The following is a 7,552-nucleotide window of genomic DNA, read 5'->3' on the forward strand; positions in this document are numbered from 1 at the left end:
GATCACATTGCCCTATCTACAATATCATAGCATTACCATACCAAAACAACAATACATCACGTCACTCCCTCATAATATAACAGTTACAATTTTGACCCAACTCATTTCATGATCTTAGATCCGCGATTACGTGTCTTTAATTACTGTTCATACCCTTTTCATATTATTGGTAGTTGGGTTGAGTGTTAGTTGTGTTTGAAACAGGTTAGGAGTTAGTTTTTCAAAATATTTATTGTCCAATTTTCTTCTTGTTCGCTCAGTCAGTGTTTTGGTCACTCGAGCGGTCTTCGAGATCTCCTAGTATTTTGCAGGTCTGCAAAACTTCTAGGAGTGGTGTGATCTTTACTCGAGCGACATTTCTTGCTCTTGAGTAGTCTTCTACAGTTTGCAAAACTTCTAGGAGGGGTCATTGTGTGCTCGAGCGATGTTTTGGTTGTTCAAGCGGTGTCACTTATTATGTCTTATGCTCAAGCAGTGGTTTGGTCGCTTGAGCCATCTGTGCATATATTTGATCGGGAAAAGGGAAATTTTAGTCACTTTTTCATTTATCTCTCTCTCTAAAACATCTCTAACTCTAATTTCTTCACTCTGTCTCTCTCTTTATAGTTCTTGCTTAAAACCTTAAATACACCTTCACCCATTGATTTCTCCACCATAGCCCTTTCGAGAAAAAGGTAGAGCTCGTCAAAAGCTTTATTCTAATCAGAGATGATCTTGTTTTCGACTCCGTCAAGTTTTACCCTTGCTCTCTCTCTCTCTTTTACTTTTGAGGTAGGGATTTCTTCAACCTCTAGTATGATTCTTAACTAAGTCATTTTCTCTTTGAAAAGTTCTTGTGATTTGGGATTTTGTGTTAAATTTAGGGTTTGATTTTTGAAATATGAAAGAGGTTTTTTCAAATATATTCTTGAGAAAGATTGTGGAAGTGTATAAATGTTGGCGTTGTGTTAAAATGTTGAAATTTCTTTACTTAAATATGATTTTGAAAGCAAATAAGGTTTTTGTTCAAAAACCATTAATATGTGATTTATGAAAAAAATAGGAAAAGATGTTGGGGTTTGAAAAGATAAGAGGAATGTATCTGTTGATAATGAGAGTGGAGTTGGATACATAGTATTGCTCCCGTTTTGAAAATAATGAGATTATATCTTTTATTGGAAAATTATTTGTTAAGTAAAAATATCTATTTTGGGCTATCGGTGGAGGATAACTTTGATTGTTGTGGAAATTGCATAAGGATTATTTGAATTAAACTATTTACTCATACATCTTGCATTGAGCATTGTTTCATACTTAAGCATTAAAAATGTATTATTTTAAGAAAAATGGGTGTATACCTTGGTGAATCTGGTTATGAGGTGTGGTTGTGGTTGTGATTATTATGTTGGCCTGTGTGTTCTTGGTGAAAGTCCAAAAACTCGCACGGTTAGGTACCAATCCTTCCGGTTAGTACCGGTAAAATGGCTTTGGTACTGTTTGTATAGCCTACTGGCAGACATGTATCTAGAGATTCTCAGTGTTTTGTATCCACTATCCTGTTTTCTTATATAAAAGGATATTTTTCATGAATTGATATATAATTCTAGCAAATGGTTGACAAATGGCATGCATATGCATTTACCTTATGACTTTGTTAAGTTTTATACATTGTGTTATAGTATCTCTACTATGCTTTTGCTGACCTTACGTGAAAAATAACTTTCAAGTGCTGATAATTTGCCTCCACCAAGGACATAACTTGCAAGGACTTGGAGCCAAGAGCTTCATTTTGTTTCTTTTTATGTAATTATTTTTGTATAAGCCTTGGGCTTTAATTATATTAAGTTGAACTCATTTTTGTTGTACCTAAGCATTGACTTAATTAAAAAGATGTAGCCATTAAGGCATAAACTTACTTGATTATACTTTTATTTCTATTTATGCACACATGTCATATGCTATAGATTCAGGATCTAAAATTTATGAATGTATGCACACGTATGTCATCTTTGTATAATCAATGAGCATCAATGAAATGTTAAATACAATGCTAGTGATCAATTCTAAGGAATATTATGATGTTATTATTTTTGGGGCGTGACACATAGCATCACCGTCCTGACTAAGATCACCCAACTGGTCCCGCCCACTCTGAGGGCAATTATGCATGACATTGTGTGGACGCGCCCGAATGTCCCAGGAAAATCCCATTTTGTTCATTTGGGCTTACCACAATTCGGACTCAAATGTCACGGTTCTGAATCTAATCTCACAATGTGCGATGTAAGATCGATAAATCACCAAAGAGTCCAAATCCGGCAAATCGTTTTGGAAAACTGATTTTTAATAAAGAAATGCCAAACATGGACTGCTTTGCCAGATACAGAGTCGCCACCTAAATATTTTGTTTTGGGAGAATTTAGGAAACCATGACTCGTGCCTAAGGCCATGTGTCCGTTATCACCAAAGTTACTTCGGCTCAGGAACTTGGGTACGAGAGGGGAAGGTCATGCAATGAGCACCCCCGCTCGCTCGATCAAAGATCGGCCTGTACTAAGCATGATATCTTGTTTTTGAAAACACATGTGCTCTTATTTTGATTAATTAGCTAGTCTTACTACGTGATGCGCACAGCAAACAAGTATAGACTAGATCGCCTAATTTGGAACGAAGCATCGCATATCCGTTTGTTTGGAAAATGGTTTGAAGTTTGCTACTCGCAAGTAGGCTAAAATGCAGATTTCAATGAATTGTTTCAATTCAAGTAATCCAACTTTCACCCACAGGCATTCAGGCAGTTAATCACATAAGCAGTTAGCCTCATGGCAAGCATGCTCACATGGAAACATTAACACACATGCAGCATGCTAGAGCGTAAACACTCACAGTGTACTCCGAGCCAAAACAAAAAACTAGTTAGAAATCATACATGATCCTAGTTCATGTTAAGATGTCTAATGCAACACATGCGACAATGCAACTAAAATAGGCTCGGCTATCTAAAATGTCATGTGAAATGCAACTTGATAACATGCTGTTAAACACGTATTCAAGTAATGTATTGAAAGTACAATGGAGTTAGTATGATGCGCCGAGCCTGGTGCATGCAATACAGATGAATGGATGCACGAATGCAAGCATAAGGTATGCTAAATGAAATATGCCCTAAAACTAACCATCGTAAGCGGTTAAGTAAAAGGGAGAAAGAAATGGGGGTTGGAAGACATGCATCACACACACGCACGCTTATTACAACAAAGTGCCCTCTCGAGAGAGTGACCAAATAAGAAGCTAACTAGCTAATCTAAGCTAATTAAACTAATTATTACACAACAAAAATTAATTAACTAATCCTAGTTAACTAATTATTACAGAACGAATTGAAAAGCTAATGCATTAACTAATTAAGAGTACAAACCAAAGCAAAGGCTAGCTATCTAAGCATGGCAGCTAAGGAAAGCAGTAAATCAGGAGTCTTAGAGGGAAAGGAATGCATGCAAGCCCGGTCGCCTCGTTCGGAAATCCAATGCGATGCCCCGATTTGCCTCTGTTTTCATCTGTCCTCAGAACTCTGCACCAAGCTCCAGAAAGATGAAACTCCACCTAAGGAAACCTGTGGGAGGGTGGCCGACCACTTTTGGTCTCTCCAGACGCCTATCGACCGCTTTTGGTTGTTGAAAAACCAGAAAAGTGGTCGGCCAACTAGTTTTTCTAGCTAGCCGGCCAGTTGTTGTTGCTGAACTGTAATTTGCTGCAACAGAGAATAAGAAAGGGCATGGCAATGTATTTGCAAGATATGTGTGCACAACCACCCTCCCTATCATGTCATGAACTCAAGGGGGTGTGGTTCTTAACCCTCGGGCCACCAATTGTGCATTTCAATGCATGATAGGCGAAGTTGCACAATTCAATATGAAAATGAATGCACAAGTAAACACATAAGGCCTAGAACTCTATCATGTATGATCAAGAGCGTCGGCAACTGGGAATTAAGGCACGATTCATCACTTTAAGTATGTAACGTCCCTCTTTTCCTGTGTTTGGACTAACACCTATTCCAAACACAATGCATCACATAACATGGCATACACAATGCTACTACATAGCATACCCGACGCAATGTGATATGCGTGCAACATCATGCAATACAACATGATCAAACTACCAATGCAAATGGCATGCAAACAATGCTAACACATGCATACACAATGCAATGCTACTAGGGCAACTTAGCAATGTTAGGGACATGCATAATGCAATGAAACATCTTGGCATGCACAATGCAAAAGAAACATCTTGGCATGCACAATGCGAAGTAAGATAAGCATGCAAGCAACATGCAAGTGAACATACTAAATGGACGTGAACATACTAAATGGACTTAAACCAAAAGGGGTAGACCTCAGTCATGCCCAAATCAGTGGCTGTTGGTAACGAAATTAAAGCATAAAAGGCAAAGTATGCATGTACAATGCAATGGCCTATCAAAGAGGCCTAAGAGCATAACTCTCAAGAGTGCTCAAAGAGTGACAAATGTGCAAGTGTGACAACACTAAGTGCACTGAAATGAGGTAAGAAATGATGCCAAATCATTCAAACAAAGCAAGTAAAGCATGCTAGGGTCCTTAAAGCATGAAGCTAGTAAGGAGGATTACTCTAGGGACATGCGATACATGGCACAAATGCATGAACCAACCATGGACAGAGCTTAATTAGGTCAAAACAAGGACCTAAACATGCTGAGATGAGGGCTCAAATACCTAGGCATGCAAGCATACGAGCTAAGCCATAAATTAGGCAACAAATGCACAACCCTTAGAGACACTCAAAGGGTGAATGAAGTGAGAACATGGCAAGTCTATATGCTCTGAAATGTCATGTTAAGTAATGCCAAATCATGTACACAACACAAATGAAGCATGCAATGGTGCTCAAAGCTTGAAGCAAGCAAGGGCACTTGTACTACAACTATACAAAACATGAAGCATGTAACCAAGGCGACCCAAAATACTCCTAGAAAATGTTAAAATGAGTCTAAAACATGCATGGAAGGAAGCCAAAACAAGCTATCATGGAGGGCGTAAGGCATGATACATACAAGGCAAATAAGGTGGATTACACTACACCTATTAAGACCAAGCATGGAATGACTTAAGCAACAAAATTCAGAGTAATATCATGGCATAATAACCCCAAATAAGCACTGAAATGATGGCTCGCAAGCTATGGCATGAAGGCATACACAATGGTTCATGTTAAGGCATAAAGGGGCAAACCCTCCAACGCATTGAATGAGTGATAAATATGGATGCATGGCCATGAAACATGGACTGAAATCACATAATAAATGATTTCAAATCATTAAAATAGTCCAAGTAATGCATGCTAGTAGACTCAATACACAAAGCTAACAAGCTAGATTGAACCAAGGCTATACAAATCAAGTCATGAATGACCAAAAAAATAAAAATCAGACCTTAAACATGCTAAAACATGAACAAAGTCTTCTCAGAGCTAAGCCAAAAGCATGCTAAAATGACATGTTAAAGCATGATGCATTTTAGGCTATTTCATGGAAATGCACTACAAGTGCAAGGAGAATGCAAAGGCTAACCAAACCAAACCAAACCAAAACAGAGTCATGACATGGCAAAACATCACCAAAAATATGTTGAAATGGAAAGAAAACAAGCTAGAATAATATGCTACTTCATGAAGCATATAAAGCTAGTTTGTGTGATTTACACTACAAGTGTATTAACCATGCATGGAGTGACCAAACCAAGCAAAAACAGTGGTATGCCTCAGCAAAATAACCACAAATACAAGCTAATATATGGCCAACAAAAGCTTAACAAAGATGCTCAAACATGAGGCATATGAAGCAAGTAAGCACAATACAAGGAGAAGGGATGACCCTCTCCTATTTAAGACACCAAAACCACCTTTCCACCACTGAAAATTCTCTGGATTTCAATGGTAGAAAGGTCATGCAAAGGCTTCAACAAGAGCGTAAAGGGATGGCTCAAAATAAGGCCTAACAAGGCCTAAGAGGGGGTAAATCACCCCAAACGAAAAAGTGACCTTAAACAACTATTTTAAGCATGTAAAAATAAAACTTTTTCTAGTTAAGAGTTAAGCTTAAAAACGTATGCAAGAAGGGCTAAAATCTTAAGCAAGAAAAGGGGATTTAAAGGTCAAATGCTCACCCTTGAAGACCTCCTTTACAGCTGCAACTTCAGCAAGTTCTTTGAGCTTAAACCAGTCCAAGAACACCAAAAACAACCCCTTAGCACCTCAGTAACACAAGCAAGGTGTTTGAGTGTGTGTTTGTGTACAAAAGTGAGACAAATCTACACTTTAAGGCACAAAACAAGAGAGAAATCAAGATATATAGATATAGATTATATATATGGCTCAAGGAAGGTTTTCTGAACCTAGAGGAGGGAGAAGGAGCCTCCCTCTTATAGAAACTAAAAGGCAAAGCTTCTTGGAGAAGCTAAGCCTCAAACAAATCCCTCCATACGCGTGTATGGAGGATAACTCTAATGCCCTCCAACTGTGGCAGCTGGAGGAAAATATCTCCAAAAAGGTACCAAAAAGCAGCCGACCACTTCAAGTGGTCTTCCAGAGCAACAACTGGTCGGCCATAGGTGGGAGAGGTCTAGAGCATGAAAGAAAGCTAGTGGTGTGGTGGCCAACCAGAAAATGTGGCCCAAAGACCAAGTAAGCCAGTTATCCGACCAGAAAACTGGCTGGCAGAAGGAAAAGTGGTCTCCAAGGAGAAAAAGTGGTCTCCCACCCTTGTACCACCTTCCAAACAAGGAAAACAAGGTTTGTACCAAAAACAAACCAAAACGGATGCAAGACGAGAGATCGGGAGGCAAAGCACGCGGCCGAAAGCCTCGAAAACTAGTCTACGAACATCAAAAGTGGTATGCCACCGCAAAAGTGGTCTCCCAGACCACAGTGTTCCTCTTGGCAGAGGCAACAAGGTGTGGTTCAAAAACCACGCCAAACGGAGAACGTTAAGCAGTCCCGAGACAAGGCACGCGGCCGAAGGCTCCAAAAACCGGAAACTAGTCTCCAAATGGGAAAAGTGGTCTACGATCACAAAAAGTGGTCTACGACCACAAAGAGATGGTCTACAAGACCTCTCCCTCCCTCCGGGGAAGAGAAACAAAGTCCGGTCCACAAACCGAACCGAAGCACAAAAGAATTCAAAGGCCCGGAGGCAAGGCCCTCAGCCAAAACTCCGAAACCTCTAAATGAGCACAACATGCACCATCACCGAGCGCTCAATCGATGATGTTTGACTCTTAAGGTCGGTCAAAAATGAGGTGTCTACACATGGCCCAACTGATTACACTTAAAACAAACTGGTGGTCTTCTACTGGACCTACTAGTGGAGTTGTTTTTAGTATGAAACTAGCTGAAGGTTATGTGATCGTTGGGATCCCGAAGCTCTAGGACCTCCTACCAATTGCAGGTAATGTCTCTTTACATGTCCTGAGTGTCCACACTAGTAGCAGGTGGCCATTCGACCACTATCCCAAAACTAGCTCTGAGAATG

The sequence above is a fragment of the Camellia sinensis genome, chromosome 7 (assembly GCF_055761805.1).
Source record: "Camellia sinensis isolate YWXY chromosome 7, ASM5576180v1, whole genome shotgun sequence".
In the NCBI taxonomy this organism is placed as follows: Eukaryota; Viridiplantae; Streptophyta; class Magnoliopsida; order Ericales; family Theaceae; genus Camellia; species Camellia sinensis.